Source organism: Solanum verrucosum, unplaced genomic scaffold (assembly GCF_900185275.1).
Source record: "Solanum verrucosum unplaced genomic scaffold, falcon-dt-bn FXZP01000297.1, whole genome shotgun sequence".
In the NCBI taxonomy this organism is placed as follows: domain Eukaryota; kingdom Viridiplantae; phylum Streptophyta; class Magnoliopsida; order Solanales; family Solanaceae; genus Solanum; species Solanum verrucosum.
This window is the reverse complement of record NW_026020215.1, coordinates 1,363,899-1,383,141: the sequence shown is the minus strand read 5'-3', so window position 1 is coordinate 1,383,141 and position 19,243 is coordinate 1,363,899. Positions and strand designations below refer to the sequence as shown.

The following is a 19,243-nucleotide window of genomic DNA, read 5'->3' as shown; positions in this document are numbered from 1 at the left end:
TGAGATAGGTAGTAGGGGAGCTGGTTTGGTTTACAATGCCTTTTGCCTATACAAGTTTTCTGTGACAGTCAAGCTGCAGTCCACATTGCCAAGAACCCAGTTTTCCATGAAAGGACTAAACACATAGAAATCGACTGCCATTTTGTTAGAGACAAACTTCACCAAGGCTTGATCACTCTCCACCACATCTCTACTGATTCACAACTGGCAGATATCCTTACAAAGGCTCTTACTAGAGTTAAACATGCTACATTATTGAACAAGTTGTATATAAATTCAATTGCCTCCAACTTGAGAGGGGGTGTTGAGATATAAATCATTTATATCACATTTTAGTTAACACAATTAGTTAGTCATAGTTAGTTAGAGAGTTTCTTAGTTAGTTACTAGCTTAAAGTGTGTGTATATAATGATCAATTGTAGTGTTCAGTTTTCTTAATTCACATTCAATGAAATATAATTTTCATACAACTCTTCTAGATTCTTCTTCTCTCATGTGAGTTCAAGCTCCATCAATGGAGGAACTTGATTGATCAGTAACAAGTTGTGCTGATTTTATCACAACTTTTTCGTTTTTTAGCATAAGTGTAGTTGTTGAATGCTCTTGCTTATTGATCGTTGTTAGAACGTGTTCTTTTCATAAAATCAATATGAGAGGAGTCGAAACTGAATTATGAACCTCTAGGGAAAGGCTACTAATCTATGTAAAGTTTGAACCAATTGGCATTTATAAATGAGTGAAAATATCCTGTCATTTGCAAGTTTGTCAAGAAATTCGTTTAAACACTTGTGTTTCTTAGGTGTCCTAAAATACTAGATTAATCTGTTTGTACTTTTGTGTTTTCTCCATCAAAAAGAGGTCTTACTAGTTGTAATCAGTTAAATGTCCCTTTTCGTCTGAATACGTAAGGTCTTTCTTTGTACGATAGTAAATTTGATGTATACTTGAGTAATTATACATGATGTTTTTTGTCATCTGTGTATTAACAAGTTAGACAACTAAATGCTTCATGCTAACCAATAGATATGTGTTAGACAACTGGAAGTTATTCGAAATTTATTGAATCATGTCTTATCTTTGTCTAAATTCATTTTAGTCGCTTGCTTGAAAAAAATACTTAATCAAAACTCTAAATGTTTGAGTTTAAAGAGTCCATATTCATGACTTGCTTCTTTTTGTCACATTCTGTTGATACCGTCTTAGTTGACCAACTGATATCATAAACCACCCAAATCGGGAACACATGTTTAATCTCCTTCTATATTTGTTTCTTGTTTAGATCATGAAATGCTTGATAAAAGAAAAAGAATATTTGCAAGGCTATAAGTATTCTGTTAGTTATGATGTACTGTTGTTGGTACTTTTATATATTTGGTAATTCATATAAAGAATAAAAATGTAGATTTGTTAGATAGTTAAATGTTTGCAACTTTAATGTACATGGTGTAAGATGTTTGTTTTATCCAAAACGTGAATAACTGACCCATATTGAATTAGTTAGGATCCTTGCTTAATTTCAGAAAATGGTAAAAATATTTGTATTACTTTGTTCACTGATTTTGCTTAAGGTCGTGTTAATTTTCATCTTTTTTGTTTGTATATGTACACATGAGAGCGCGTTTGGAGTTATGATATGACTCCATCTCTTTCCAAATCAGAAAAACGATCGATAATTTACCCTTTGCTCGCGTCTAGAGTAGTTTACTCACCCCAAAAGAGTCCAACACTTCCTCCTTATTTCAAAGCTTCACATTTTTTTTATATATACATAAATTTATGTTGTTATCTTTTGATTAATGTTTTATACATTGGTAGGTTTACACTTACATTTACGTTTGCTTTCATTTTTGGGTTTTGTACAAACCAACTAAGAACAATAGTAAAAGGTAGTTGTTACCTTCCCACCCCTTTAGATAATGATTTTAATATAGTCACTTGTCTTAAAATCATACTTTTTTATTAAGTTTTATTCATTACAAAACATTTCTTTTGTCATGGAAGCATGAATTTCCAAAAAGTTTGAACCTGAAATTTAGCTTTGTCTTAATAAAGTTAAGATTTAGAAAACAATTTTGAGCGGACTTAAAAATTGTTACGACTCGAGCCTGCATCCTAGACGTGGCCGGCACTCAAGAAACATTGTTGGATCCCAAGCGAACCCTTATCCTGGCTAACTACAAGCGGAAGATCAACTCAAGCATACGTAAACATTAAATTGAAAGAAACGTTTTAAAACAGCTTACTAAATCTCAAAACTTTGTTGAATATACTGAGTATAAATCATAAGTTTAAATAAAACATCTGAAAACTGAAAGTGTCACTCCCCGAGGCTACCCCCTGGACGCAACACGGGACCTAAGATCATGAGTGACCCCAAGCTAACCCTGCCGGCATAATCATAAGCATACTAAAGATAATCTGAAACGATAATAACTAAGCGGAAACTAGATCTAGCAAAACTGAAAAACTAAAGCTAAAAGTGATAAAGATAGTCATGTCACTAGTCCTCGAAGAATGAGGACTCACCACTGATGATGCTGAACTAAAGATCGAGAATCGATCTATGTGTGATCTGACTGCTGAGGACTTGAACCTACATCACAAGAAGATGTAGCGCAGAGTATGTATTAGTACTTGAAGGGTACTGAGCATGTTGGATAGAGTAACACTGAACAATAAGATAACTTAATCAAAGCATAAATCTGAGCAATGACATGAGATAAGCATGATACCAACTGAGAATACATGAACATGAAATACTTAATGCAATGACCAGGTTTATAACATGTTGAGACTGATTGCTGAACTATAATGATAACATGGTCAATGCAATAGAATCTGACTGAACTGTAAGGGAGTTACTATAACCGACATAAAACCACATGAGCTAAATATGGAGTCCGATGTATACGCCCCATCGAGAGGACCCAATATACCCTGCCAGAGGTATAGAGGCATGCTGGCATGATCACTATAATGATTCCCATAGAGGGGACTTACAACCTACGGGGCACGTAGTTCTGGGACTTGAGGGTGACTGACCCTAGTCCACTCGGTATTAAGCTTCCCATATGATTAAGTAATTAACTCTTTATGACTGAAATGTTGTATTACTGGATAGCTCAAAATTGACATGCAAACTGAGAATGCAACATTAATAGACTGATAATAATGCATTCAAAAACTGAGGCATGTTTATATGTAATTGAATTAACTGACCTAGCATGTATAATTCATGAACTAAGGAACTACGTAGCTAGGGTTCTGATTTTATGCATGAATCTGGGCAAAACAATAGTATGACGTGATAATATGATTTGGATCATTCTAACAGCTGAAAACCCAACAACTCTAACATTCAAGAAACCCTAAGTCTAGATAATATTAAGGGGATCAAGATTCTAACTAAAATCTAGGGACCTAATGGGTGAAAGGAACCCACTAGTGAAATCCCACATACCTGGTGATGAATTCCATAGAGAAATCTTTCAATTTTCGGGTTGGAACTGATGGAACCTTGCTGGGTTCTTAAACTAGGGTTCGGTTGCCTCTTTCTTCTCTCTACGCTCTAGGTTTCTAAGTTTTGATGAATGATTTGACTTAGGTAAGATCTAGTTATGTTTCTAGGCTAAAATTAACCAAAACCACGTAGTTTATGGGTTAAAAGACGTAGTTTAGGGGTCCAACGTATAAGGAAAATACCAAAAGACCCCTGACTTAACTGTTGTCGGGACCAACCGACGGACCTAGTCCACGGACCGTGGTCCCACCTACAGTCCTTCCTGGTCATTTGTTAATTGGCTTCAAAGACTGGGATCTGCGAACCACGATCCACGATCCACGGACCGTGGTCCCACCTACGGTCCATAGGTCTTGGCCGTGGGTTGGGATTTTCTGGGGACCTCAATCCACGGACCTGGTCCACGAACCGTGGTCCCACCTATGGTCTATAGGTCCTGGTTGTGGGTCAACCCTTAGCTGATTTTTCTTGGGGGTTCTGGTAATGGGTTGCAGTTGCGAACCACGAACCAGTAGAACGAACTGTGGGTCCTCCTACGGTCCGTGGGTGGCGACCATGGGTCTTACCTGCAACTTCTGAAAAATCTACATTTAGGTCTATTTTCGAATATGGGTGTTACATTATCTCCCCCTTGGGAACATTCATCCTTGAATGAAGACCAAACTAGCTGAAATAGAGGGAGAGAGCTACAACCCCTATCACTAAACACTAGAAATTGATTTCTGACTTAACTAAGTTCCAAGAACATGAAAATACGCTGAAGATGCAAGTACAACTGAAGGAACATGATGCAAAGACTGAAACTGCTCATGAATGACTGAAAAACTGAAAAGGAACTATTACCTCAAGCTGGAATGGAATCGGAAGGAAAGAGGTGAGGATACTTGGCCTTCATGGCTTCTTCTGCTTCCCAAGTAGCTCCCTCTATGGACTGATTCCTCCACAAAATCGTGACTGAAGCGACTTATTTGTTTCTTAACCTTCGAACCTGAAGATCAAGAATCTCGACTGATACCTCTTCATAAGTGAGACTATTCTTCACAGCCACACTTTCTAAAGGCACAATAGACGTTTGGTCACCCACACACTTCTTCAACAACGAAATGTGGAAAATCGAATGCACTGCTACTAGTTCTGTTGGCAACTCTAACTCATAAGCCACTTTACCAACCCTTTCCAAGATCTTGTAAGGGCCTACATATCTAGGACTGAGCTTCCCCTTCTTGACAAATCTCATCACCCCTTTCATAGGCGACACTTTCAGGAAAACCCAATCATCAACTTGGAACTCTAAGTCCCTTCTCCTTACATCTGCATAGGACTTCTGGTGACTCTGGGTTTTCTTAAGTCTATCTCTAATGAGTTTCACTTTCTCCATAGCATCATGAACTGAATCTTGTCTTATCAAGGCTGCTTCACTTACTTTAAACCAACCAACTAGAGGTCTACATCTACGCCCATACAACGCCTCATAAGGGGTCATCTAAATGCTGAAATGGTAACTATTATTGTAGGCGAACTCTATAAGATGAAGCTGATCATCCCAACTACCCTTGAAATCGATCACACAAGCTCTCAACATGTCCTCTAAGGTTTGACTGGTACGCTTTGCCTGACCATCCGTGTGCGGATGAAATGTTGTGCTAAGGTTAACCTGAGTACCAAGACCTTTCTGAAATGACTTCCAAAAGTGAGAGGTAAACTGAGGACCTCTATCTGAAATGATAGACAAAGGAACCCCATGCAACCTAACTATCTCATTAATGTAAAGATTGGCGTAGTCCTCTGTCGAATATGTAGTCTTGACCGCCAAAAAGTGTGAAGACTTAGAAACTCTATCAACTATCACCCAAATGGAGTCATGTTGTCTGTGAGTACGAGGTAAACCTGTGTGAAGTCCATGTTGATCACTTCCCATTTCCAAGTAGGAATGTCGATCTCTTGAGTCATAACTTCTGATTTCTGATGTTCTACCTTGACTTGTTGGAAATTGGGCACTTAACCACAAAATCTACTATATCTCTTTTCATGTCATTCCACCAAAAGACTTCCCGCAGATCACGGTACATCTAAATGGCGCCTGGATGAATAAAATATCTGGAGTTATGGGTTTCTACAAGAATCTGCTATCTCAACTTGCCTACCTCAGGAACACATAATCGACCCTGATAGCGAAGCACACCATCTCCTCCTTGGGAGAAAACCTAACTCTTTGATGATGGACTGCACCCTTAAGTTGAAGCAATATTGGATCATTGTCTTGCTTTTCCTTAACCTCCACTACCAACGAAGATTCTGACCCATTCCAAACTGTTACACCACCGTCTGATATGCTCATAAGACGAACTCCTAGACGAGCAAGTCTGTGAACATCTTTCGCTAGTTCCTTTCTTTCTTTCTCAACATATGCTACACTACTCATAGATAGTCTGCTAAGAGCATATGCTACTACATTGGCCTTACCATGATGGTAATGCACACTCATATCATAATCTTTGAGGAACTCAAGCCATCTCATCTGGCGAAGATTCAACTCTTTCTGGGTGAACAAATACTGAAGGCTCTTATGGTCAGTGAACACATCTACGTGAACACCATACAAGTAATGTCTCCAAATCTTAAGTGCAAACACCACTGCTGCACCTTAAGCTGTCTAGAAGCATACGCTATAACCTTACTTCGCTGCATCAACACACAATCTAGGCCGACTTTGGATGCATCACAATAGATCACATAGCCATCTGAACCCTCTGGTAAGGTCAAAACAGGGGTTGTAGTCAACATAGTTTTCAATTTTGCAAATCTTTTCTCACAATCATCTGACCACTGAAACTTGACTTTTTTCTGAGTCAACTTAGTCAATGGAGAGGCCATGGATGAAAACCCTTCCACGAACCTTCTGTAATAACCCGCTAGACCTAAGAAACTTTTGATATCTGTAGGAGAAGTAGGTCTGGGCCATAGTTTCACCACTTCTATCTTCTGAGAATCAACTCGGATCCTTTCGCTAGACACAATATGCCCAAGGAAAGCAACTGCTTGCAACCAAAACTCACATTTGATAAACTTAGCGAATAACTAGCGATCTTTGAGAGTTTACAGAACAACCCTCAAATGATTCACATGTTCTTCCTCATTCCTAGAGTAAATGAGGATATCATCAATAAAGACAATAACGAACAAGTCTAAATACTTCTTGAACACTCTGTTCATCAAATCCATGAAAGCTGCAAGAGCATTGGTTAGTCCAAATGACATAACTATAAATTCATAATGACCATACCGAGTTCTGAATGTTGTCTTCGAAATGTCACTATCTCTGACCTTGAGCTAATGATAACCCGATCTGAGTTCTATCTTTGAGAAATGACTAGCACCCTGAAGTTGGTCAAACAAGTCATCAATCCTGGGGATAGGGTACATATTCTTGATTGTGACCTTATTCAACAGTCTATAATCAATGCACATCCTGAGAGAACCATTTTTCTTCTTCACAAACAACACGGGTGCACCCCATGGGAAAATATTAGGTCTAATGAATCCCTTATCTAAAAGGTCTTTCAACTACTCTTTCCATTCCTTAAGCGCTACTGGAGCCATTCTGTAAGGAGGAATAGAAATGGGGTGGGTATCTGGAAGGAGATCAATTCCAAAGTCGATTTCCCTTCTGGGAGGAACTCTAGGAAGATCATCTGGAAACACTTTTGGAAATTCATTGACTATGGGAACTGACTCAAGAGTTGGGGTTTCAGAGTTTGAATCCTTAACCCAAACTAGATGATAGAGATAACCCATAGAAATCATCTTTATGGCCTTAAGGTAAGAAATGAATCAACCCATAGGTGCTAAGCTACTACCCTTCCATTCTAGGATTGGTTCGTCTGGAAACTGAAAACGAACAATCCTAGTTCTACAATCGACTGAGGCATAACATGAATGTAACCAATCCATGCCTAGAATGACATCGAAGTCTACCATTTCTAAATCTACAAGATCTGCTGAGGTGCCTTTCTGGGAGACTGTGACAGGGCAATTTCTGTATACCCGTCTAGCTATAACTAGGTCACCGATTGGAGTAGAGATTGAGAAGGGTTCTGAGAGAGTTTCTGGACTAACATCGAAATTGACTGCTATATAAGGAGTTACAAAAGACAAAGTAACCCCTGGATCTAACAATGCATAAACATCAAGGTCAAAGACTCGTAATGTAACAGTGACTACATCAGGAGAATCTTCCTGATCATGTCGATCCTGGAGAGCATACAACCTGTTTTGGCGCTGACCGCCACCTGTACCAGATGAGTTACCCTACTGAGTCGGGCGACCTGCTAGTGCTACTGAAGTTGTGGACTGAGGTCTACCATTGTTACCTCCTTGACCCTATTTAGAAGGGCAATCCTCAACCTGTGACCAGACTGACCATACCCAAAGCATCATTCCTTTCCTGCAAGGCACTTGCCGAATGGTTCTTACAACACTTAGGACAAGTTGGGTAGGTTCTAGTGCCTGAAACACTACCTTGAGTCTTAGAGCCTAACACCCTACCTTTCTGATCATTACGGAACTTGGAGGATGGGACACTGGCTGATGAAGGTGTTGGAGTTGAAGACTTCTGCTAAAACTGCGAGCAATTACCACAACCCAATTTCTGTTGAGAATAGTCATAGTTGTCGGTACTAGCCTTCTTATTCTCCTTGGCATGTTCCCTAAGCTTATCACCCTCAACCTGCTAAGCATGAGTCATGAGCCTATAGATGTTCATATTCTCAAGTAATATGGCATTCCTACACTATGTTTTCACAAAATCGGATACCCCATACATGAACTTGTTCATTTGAGCCCTAGAGTCAGCAACCATGTGAGGAGCATACCTGGAGAGTGGGGTGAACTTGAGTCCATACTCTTGGACCGTCATAGAACCCTGCCTCAAATTCATAAACTCCTGAGCTTTTACCTCCCTCAACCCTCTTGGGAAAAACCTGTCCAGAAAGGTCTCACTAAAGCAATCCCAAATGATAGGAGTTGCATTTGTACCTCTGTTCTCCTTCCACTGAGTATACCAGATATGAGCTACATCCTTAAGCTAGTAAGATGCCAACTCAACCCGATCATTTCCAGTTACATGCATCACTCCAAAGATCTTCTTGACCTCATCAATGAAGTTTTGGGGATCCTCACCAATCTGCTATCCTAAGAACTTAGGAGGATTCATCCTAACAAAATCATGACTCTAGCTGCAGCTGACCCAACATTAGCATTTGTGGGAACTAGAGCCTGCTGATTATTCTGGTTGGTCATACTCTGAGCCAACAACTGGATAGCATTCCAAAATTCAGCAATCGAAACTTCTTGATCTGGGATTGGAGGAGCTGCGTTAGCATTGCGTGCATTAACATTCCGGGGGATAGCTCTACGAGAGGCATGATCTGAAAACGCAAAATGACAAGTCAGAACAAGGAACTAGATCATACCTAACGTACGATAAGAGTAACAAAGAAAGTTAGGTTTTTCTAAAACACTTTGTAGCCTCCCTCTCATTAGATGTGGTGCACTTCACACCCATGAAAAGGACTCTACTTAGTGCGGTTTTTCAGACATCCTAGGACACTTAAACCTAGTGCTCTGATACCAAGTTTGTCACGCCCCGAGGCTACCCCCTGGACGCAACACGGGATCTAGGATCACGAGTGACCCCAAACTAACCCTGCTAGCATAATCATAAGCATACTAAAGATAAACTGAAACAATAATAACTAAGCGGAAGCTAGATCATGAAATAACTAAAATGATGGGGAATACACAATATTGTCTGTATAAAAAGAAACTATGACTTTTAATAAACAACTGAAGTATCAAACTCGAATCTAAAGATGAATCTAACTATGTCTGAAATAAAGCCTCTACTGACTAGAAATGTTGGGACATGCCCCAGCTAGATTTAGTAAAACTAAAAACTAAGCTAAAAGCGATAAAGATAGTCATGTCACTAGTCCTCGAAGAATGAGGACTCACCATCGATGCTGTTGAACTGAAGATCAAGAACCGATCTATGTGTGATCTGACTGCTGAGGACCTAAACCTACATCACGAGATGATGTAGTGCAGAGTATGCGTCAGTACTTAAAGGGTACTGATCATGTAGGATAAAGTAACACTGAATAATAACATAACTTAATCAAAGCATAAATCTGAGAAATGACATAAGATAAGCATATACCAACTGAGAATACTGAACATGAAATATTGAATGTAATGACCAAGTTTATAACATGTTGAGACTGATTTTTGAACTATAATGATAACATGGTCAATGCAAAAGAATCTGACTGAACTGTAAGGGAGTTACTAATAACCGACATAAAATCACATGAGCTAAATATGGAGTCTGATGTATACGCCCCATCAAGAGGACCCAATATACCCTGCCAAAGGTATAGAGGCATGCTGGCATGATCACTAATATGATGCCCACAGATGAGACTTATAACCTACGGGGCACGTAGTTCTGGGACTTGAAGGTGACTGACCCTAGTCCACTCAGTATTAAGCTTCCCATATGATTAAGCAATTAACACTTTATGACTGAAATGTTGTAATACTGGATAGCTCAAAACTGACATGCAAATTGAGAATGCAACATTAATAGACTGATAATAATGCATTCGAAAACTAAGGCATGTTTATATGTAACTGAATTAACTGACCTAGCATGTATAATTCATGAACTAAAGGAACTACATAGCTAGGCTTCTGAGTTAATGCATGAATCTGGGCAAAATAATACTATAACGTGATAATATGATTTGGATCATTCTAACAGCTGAAAACCCAACAATTCTAGCATTCAAGAAACCCTAAGTTTAGATAATATTAAGGGGATCAAGACTCTGACTGAAATTTAGAGACCTAATGGGTGAAAGGAACCCACTAGTGAAATCCCACATACCTAATGACGAATTCCACGGAGAAATCTATCGATTTCGAGAGTGGAACTGATGGAACCTTGTTGCGTTCTTGAACTAGGGTTCGGTCGCCCCTTTCTTCTCTCTACACTCTAAGTTTCTAAGTTTTGACGAATGATTTGACTTAGGTAAGTTTTAGTTATGTTTCTAGGCAAAAAATAACCAAAACCACGTAATTTAGGGGTCCAACGCATAAGGAAAAGACCAAAAGACCCCTGACTTAACTAATTTCGAGACCAATCGACGGATCTGGTCCACGGACCGTGGTCCCACCTACGGTCCGTCCTGGTTATTCGTCGATAGGCTTCAGAGACTGGGATCTGCGAACCACAATCCACGAACCATGGTCCCACCTACGGTCCGTAGGTCCTGGCCGTGGGTCAGGGTTTTCTAGGGACCTCGATCCACAGACCTGGTCCACGATCCACGGTCCCACCTAAGGTTCGTAGGTCCTGGTCGTGGGTCAACCCTTAGCTAAATTTTCTAGGGGGTTCTGGAGATGAGTTACAGTTGTGAACCACGGACCATTAGAACGGACCGTAGGGATGGCGACCATGGGTCTTACCTGTAACTTCTGAAATATTTGCATTTAGGTCTATTTTTGGATATGGGGTGTTACAGAAAGACTCTCCAAAACTGTCTATCTATGAAGGCCCTAATGTATACAAGGATGGGTGTTGGGACAAGACCCACGATTCCTCAAGACAACTGCTAGTAACAACTTATAAAAACTGGAGTCATCTAGAAGCAAGGAGGCCTTACTCAAAAGCTGATGAAATGATCTCAACGGACTCTTATGCAGGTTGAATGACATCAGGACATTGAATGTACGAGTATGTAATATAGCTGAATAACAAATAACTGAAAAAAAGGGACTGAAATAGATAACAATGTACTCAAGCTGAATGTAAAGAAATAAAGGAGTTAAATCATTTAAAGCTTTACAAAATACTCTCTCATCTCTGAACTCAATATAATAAGTGATATATAAAAATATACTTTAATTCTATTGGGAGATTCTCTAACTGACAACCATCACTATGAGCTACGTGATGATATATCATCTCACCCACGCTGCCAAAATTGTCCTATACCTTGCCAGGGTATAGAACACATCAACTAAGTGGATCCACTAAGCCCTGCCCGAAGGCACTTAGGATTCATATAAAAAGTATGATCTTGTACCCATGTTGGCATACATGGTTTATGAGGAATGTGAGTTATCTGAACTCATCCCCATATCGGTGCTCAATACTACTCCCAATAATATATACTCATGCTCAATATTTAAAAATAATCTTCCTCTGGTTTGAGATAATTGCTCAAACTATCATCTTAAAAGAGATAACTGCTCTTGAAATATTTTTGAACTCATAACTCATTTAGAAATCAAAGTTTCTTTTTTATCAATGTAAAAACTGATACCTTTGGGAATGCTTAGTTCCCTTATACTCTTACTCAATTCATATTTGAAAACTCTTTCTCAAAAATATATCAAAATCATATTGTGATATGATCATTGATGACTCGGGAAGTCATACTACATAAACATTAACGGCATAACTAGATACCATACTGCTTAAACATTGATGGCATACTTGATTGTCATACTAATCATGTTTTAGAAAATCTTTCTCAAAACTCATCTTTACTTTCGCAAAAATTCAGTTTAAAACTCAAGTGTTGACTTTAAAAAGCTTCTCAAGATTTATAACTCAATTCATAGGGTTCATGTGGAATTATAGACATGAACGACTCAACTCAAAGATCTTAATAGCAATATGGAAACTCAGTACTTAGAACTCAAGAACTCAGAACTCAACGATACTACTTATAAAAAAATACTCAATTCATAAGGTTCATGCTGAAATATAGACATGAACGAATCAACTCAAGAATATTAATGCATAACATATAGCAATTGAATAATTAGGAATATAATTTTAAAAAAGAATCTGAAACTCAAGAACTCAAAATCAACTCATCTTAAGAATACTCAAATCTAGGGATAGAATCCTAGATTACTCTTTTACTGATTTGAAAGTAGATGTAGCGCGTGAGGACGAACTAGTCCAACACTATGATAGTCTTACATACCTGGAAGAACAAGGTTCTTGAAGAATTTTGATGAAGAACTTGATTAGAAGCCTTGAAACCCTAGCTTGAAGGTAAACAATCAAGAAAACGTTTCTTGAGATTCTTGAATTAGTTTCTTGAAATCTCTGCAGTCAAGAATTATAATTTTCATTAGTGATTCATAATTGTATGGAGGAATTTGAGTTAGAAAGAATGAATTCTTGGAGAAGAACTTACCTTGAAGAAGAATCTTGAAAAAGATGGAAAAAATCTTGAATAGAGTCTTCTACTTTGATTTTTTCCTTAGGGTTTTGCCTTAGGGTTTGAGAGAGAAGAGAATGATGAATTAAGAGATGAAAATCTGATTGTTTTGGGTCTCTAATTAGTCAAGAAGTTCTTTTAGGGTTTTCTTTGAGTAAAAAGACAAAAAGGACCCTTTTTAATGTTTTTCCGTCAACTAATTCGTGACAGCACTGTATCAGGTTACTAAAATGGTCATAACTTTTTACTCAAAACTTGGATTTTTGCAAAATTGGTGGCGTTGGAAAGTAAATTCAAATACATTTAATTTGATAGATTATGGACCACATCACTCTTTATATTCTAAGAGATATGATCGTTTAAAGTTGACCCAAGTAAAATTTTACATCAAAACTTAATCGGTAAGGAAATTTTCAACTCAACTCAACATGTATATGTCATAAGCAAGGTATACATTTATTTGTTTCTTAATTTTTCTCAATAAAGTATTATTTTGTTATACATACCACATTATTTTTTTCATACCTACCATCATTTTATGAATGTTATTTCTTTTTTTAATTATTATTATTATTATTATTATTATTATTATTATTATTATTATTATTATTATTACTATTATTATTATTATTATTATTTTTACTATTATTATTGTTATTGTTATTGTATTGTTATTGTTATTGTTATTGTTTAGCATTTTTTTAATTATTATTGTTATTGTTATTGTTATTGTTTAGCATTTTTTTAATTATTATTGTTATTGTTATTGTTATTATTGAAAATCTCTTTTCATTGAACTTTTATTCAAATTATACATCACATATATTGCTATATAATCTATTATTTTATCGCTTTTTACATTTTAAATCTACTTATACGTAACTAGAGTAATAAATTATCACACTCTTTAAATACACATCTATATTTTTAAAATATAAAATTTTCATACATTTCAAATATATTTATTTATTTACTTATTTATTTTATTATATGATAAATATATTACTATTAAATTTGTTCCGTACTTATTATAGATGTATATATGATATACCCTTGTGTTTTACTCTTTTCTCGAATGAATGAAATTTATTTATCACAAATTTTAAAGCAAATAAATAAGTATAGTTTTCTTAATTATTTTCCTAAACTGAGTTTAAGGACGATCTTCGAATAGGCTTCGAGGGGTGCTTAACACGTTTCCCCGAGTAACTAAAACCCTTACCTAGAATCTCACTAGTTTCTCAAATCAAAACAGAGTTTATATTTACATTTTTTTTTAAATGATGTTCCTAATCTTTGTCTTAAAATTAGATGGTGGCTCTAAACAATTTTCAAAACCAGTGGCATAGCTGTTGTGAACTATTTTGACTAGTTTGAAAATGGGGTGCGACAATTATACTTGTACGTTATTTTTATCTCCTCCTCAATTTGAAATATGAATTCAGTCTGGACCCACTGTAGTATATTCTGAAGAGGGTTAATACCTTCTTGTCGGGATCAGGTGAACCCTTACCTAGAATCTACTGATTTCATTGACTAATTATTTGTTAATTAATTAATTGGTTTCATAGTTTTCCTAAAATTAGGTGGCGACCCCTCAAAAATATTTTCTTAAAATTCTTTAATAATTTAATTTAATTGAATTATATTAATTTTGAGTTACCACGACGTTGCGCCTTATTTGAAAACATAGGGATGTAAACATTGATGATTTACTATATGTATAATCAAATTACTAAGCACATTATGAAGATTTGGGAGAGAGTGGTGGAGATGAGGGTGAGGAAAGGGGTGTCTATTTCGGAGAATCAATTTGGATATATGTCAGGGCATACGACTAATGAAGCATCCACCTTGTGCAGAGACTAGTGGAAAAGTATAGGGAAAAGAGAGGGACTTTCATATGGTGCTCATTGACCTTGAAAATACCTATGATAAAGCTTCAAGGAATGTCCTCCAGAGGTGTTTGGAGGCTAAAGGTGTCCCGATAGTGTTTATTAGAATGATAAAGGACATGAATAATGGAAAAAACACTCAGACTAAGATGGTGAGAGGAGACTCAGAGCCCTTCCCAGTTGAAATAGGCTACATCAAGGATCAGTTCTTGGTCCGTTTCTATTTTTCTTGGTGATGGATGAGTTGACACGATCTATCTAGAAGGAGGTTCTTTGGTGTATGTTATTTGTAGACAACATAATATTGGTTGATGAGACACGAGGAGAGTTAATTCTAGATTGGACGTTTGAAGAAAGACTTTAGAGTCCAAAGTGTTAAGTTGAGCAAGACTAAAATAGAGTATTTAGAGTGCAAATTCAGTGTTGAGTTGGATGAAGCACACGTGGAAGTGAGGCTTTCCACATTGACTATTCCTCAGAGTGAAAGTTTAAATATCTTAGGCTGCACTTCAAAGTAGTGGGGATATCCACGATGATGTCGCCATCGCATTGGGGCAATATGAATGAAGTGGAGGCTTGCCTCTAGAGTCTTGTGTGATAAGAAGGTACCACTTAAGATTAAAAGGTAAGTTTTACAAAGTGGTGGTTAGATCGTCCTTGTTGTATGGAGTGGAGAGATGTCCCGTCAAGAACTCCCATGTTCAAAATATGCATGTTGCCAAGATAAGGATGTTGAGATGGATGTGTGGCATACTATGAGCAACAAGATTAGGAATGAGGTTATCTTGAAAAAGGTAAGAGTGGCATCTATGACGGACATGATAAGAGAAATGAGACTGAGATAATTTAGGCATGTGCAACGGAGGTGCATAGATGCCGAGTGAGAAGGGGCGAGAGGCTGGTTGTAGATAGTATCTGGAGGGATAGAGGTAGGTCGAAGAAATATTGGAGAGAGGTGATTAGACAGGACATGACACAGTTTCACATTACAAATGATGTGCCTCTAGATAGGAAAGAGTAGAGGTCGCGTGCTAGGGTAGATGGCTAGTAGGGGTGAATGGATGTCTTGTTGTGCGTAGGTTTTGGCTTATTTGTGTCGTAGTTATTGCCATATGATGTGTACATTGTATTTTGATTATCACACTATTTTGATGCTTTTATTGTTTCTTTCTTGTAGACTTTACAGTGTCTTTCTTAATATCAATTATGTTTTTTTCGTTATTTCTTCTCCTTTACTTGAGTTAGATGAACTTGAGCTTATGGTCTTTCGAAAACAATATATTTACATCCTCAAGCTAGTAGTAAAATTTGTATATACTCTACCCTTCCTATACTCCACTTAATTAATATCACTTAATTTTAATTTTTTTAAAATATTTTTACTTTTTATTTTTTATAAAAATAAAAATATAGAAAGGGACAAAAAATTAAAAAGAAGATAAACTATCAAAAAAGGAAGAAAAATAAACTAAGAGAAAAAAGGGGAAATAAAAAGAAGAAAAGTAAACAAAATACAAAAGAAGGAAACAAATAATAAAAATGCTTTCAAATATATCACGACCCGAGCCAACACCTTGGACGTGGCCGGCATTCAAGAACCATTGTTGGTCCCCAAGCGAACCCTCATCCTGGCTGGCTACACACAGAAGACTAACTCAAGCATACAAAAGCTTAAAACTGAAATAAATTCAATAAACTTGAATACTCAACCTTTTTAAAAGTCTGTACAATACTCAAAATAAAAGTAAATACATAAACTCCTCAATTATGTCTATCTATGAAGCCTCTACTATTATAGAAGGATATCGGGACAAGACCCACGACATCTCAAAACTAATAAATGTAAGATAAAGGTGAAGTCCTCCGGAATATAAGAAGGCTCACCAAAGCTGACTGGAATATCCCATGACCTCAACGAAACGCCTGTTGATGATCCTGAATACCTGTATCTGAATCATGAAATGATGCAGGCCAAATAGCTCAGTACATGGAATGTACGAGCATGTAAGAAGAATTCTAAAGCATAAACATAAACTTGAACTGGTGGAAAATAACCATACTTACCTCTTCTCAACTCACTCAACTCAAAGAAACATAGTTCAACTCAATGATAAGATATTCAACTCAGTGAAATAAGGCTCAACTCAATAATAAGTTATTCAACTCAGTGAAATAAGGCTCAACTCAATGATAATATATTCAACTCAGTGAAATAAGGCTCAACTCAATAATAAGATACTTGACTCTGGGTACTCAACTCTGGATACTCAACCCAATATAAAGCAACAATACATGTGCAATATATGGAAAGCTTTTAAAACAGTAGAAAGCAACTCAGTTTGTATGCAAGGATACTAGATAAACTCTGCTTGTATATGAAAATACAAAGTAAACTATGTGTATATAAGAATACAAAATATATATGTGTGGGAGTTTCTCTAACTGACAACCATCACTATGAGCTATGTGATGATACATCGTCTTGCCTCATGCTATCAGTGTCGTCCTATACTTTGTGGGGATATAGAACTTAGTACTAAGTGGACCCACTAGCCTATGTTAAAAGCATTACGAAATCATCAAAAAAGTATAACCATTTCTACCCACGTTGGCTACATGGTTTATGGAGGCTGTGAGTTGTCTGAACTTTCCCCCATATCGGTGCTCAATACTACTCCCAACATATAACTAGCTCATATGTTTTAAAAAAAAACATAACTTTTTCTGTGGTTTGAGATTATTACTCAAAATCTTTCTTTTAAAAGAGATAGTACTAAAAACTGCTCATGAAAACTCTTTTGAAATCGGTGATTCCTCTCTCTTGGGAATACTTAGTTCCCATATATAATTTTAATGAAAATGAACTCATTTCTACTCTTTCTCAAACTCAAGTGTTCAAGTCTTAAAACAAGTTTAAAATGATTGTAAAAGACTTCTCAAAATAGGGTTCATGCCGAATTATGGACGTGAACGACTCAATTCAAGGTTTTTCAATAACCATACATAGGACTCAATACTCGGAACTAAACGACTCAAGAACTTCCATGACACTACTCATTTCAAGATTGCTCAACTCAGAGGGTTCATGCGGAATTATGGACATGAACTACTCAACTCAAGGACTTAATGATACTCCTCACCTCAAGAGTGCTCGACTCATAGGGTTCATGCAGAATTATGAGCATGAACTACTCAACTCAAGGACCTCCATGGGTAACATGTAGCAGTCCCATGATTAGGAATATAATCTCAAAAGGTTTAAGAACTCAATACTCAAGACTTAGAACTTGAAGATACTACTCCTCTAAAGATACTCAAATTATGGAGTTCATGCGGAATTATGGACATGAACACTCGACACAAGGGTCTCAATGAAAATATAAAACTCATGGTACAACTCTTCTCATTCTCAAACTTACTTCCTCAAAACTTAGTTAAAATCGATAGTTGATCTTAAAGGATCCACAATTTAACTCAAAGACTTCCTTGAACTCTACTCTTAACTCTTTCTTGAATTTTAATTATGGATTCAAGGGTTATGCTTTAGAATGTTGGACCTATCAATGATTTAGGAGGGTTAAGATAGTTGATCACAAGAACGGGTGAAACATTTTATCTCTGTGGACCGAGGAGAAAAGGGGATCGGCGGGAAGAGGAGTGTACCACATGGATTCTGGCAATGTAGTTGGACTCTCATGTCGATCTGAATGAATCATCCTTTCCACAGAGGTAAATCTTTGCCTGCTAGGCAAGAGGATAGTAAGTTCCAAATTCTGTCTCGATAGGACATGTATTTTTATTACTATGAAATTCATAAATGAAGTAGTTAATGGTAGGGCTACCATTATCCTTTTTGTAGTGACAAATCTTGTATGTGTTTTGCCACATATGAAATTGAGCACTGTTTTGCAAAGAAATAGCCCACTTGTTTCTCGAGAAGAGATGGGAAACATGCTCAATATCATTTGATTGAATAGTTAACCCAACCTGTTGTTATTTGAAGAAACCCTCCACTTCAATTGGTATGTTTTCACGAAAAGCAGACATGAGATAAAAAATCCAGTGTTTCACTAAGATTTCGAATAGCGGTCCCAAATTCAAGTTGATTCTATTTAGACTCTTCCACAGAGAAAGACAATCAAACAATTCCCAATCATGGTCCTTGCAGATCGAATCATCCATATAATATACAAAAATAAAAGACCCAAATTAAAGAACATCGGCGCGACGCGGAGATGGAATTAAATTTCTGGTCGCGAAAATATTTTTGAGGAAAAGGACTTTGTATCCTCTCCGCGACGCGGAGAGGGGCTGACCGACTGGATACTGAAAATTTTAAGCGCCTCCGTGACGCAGACTTGGGAGCAATTATTTGTCCGATCTTTTCTTCCTCTCCCAAACTCGACTCAACTCGCACCCAAAGTAGTTTTATCGACCAAGATCACAAAAAATCACAAACCCAGAACGATTTCAATGAAACCCGTATAAAATCTATCAAGGAACTCAACTCGTTTGCAAAACTCACACC

General features: G+C 37.1%; 1 protein-coding gene across 4 annotated transcripts in view; it reads right to left on the bottom strand.

Annotated features, from left to right (window-relative positions):
- The window catches only part of LOC125830655 (peptidyl-prolyl cis-trans isomerase FKBP15-1-like), a 1,183,135-nt gene that overhangs the window by 312,082 nt on the left and 851,810 nt on the right, over positions 1 to 19,243 (bottom strand). The gene's annotated exons all lie outside the window — the stretch shown is intronic.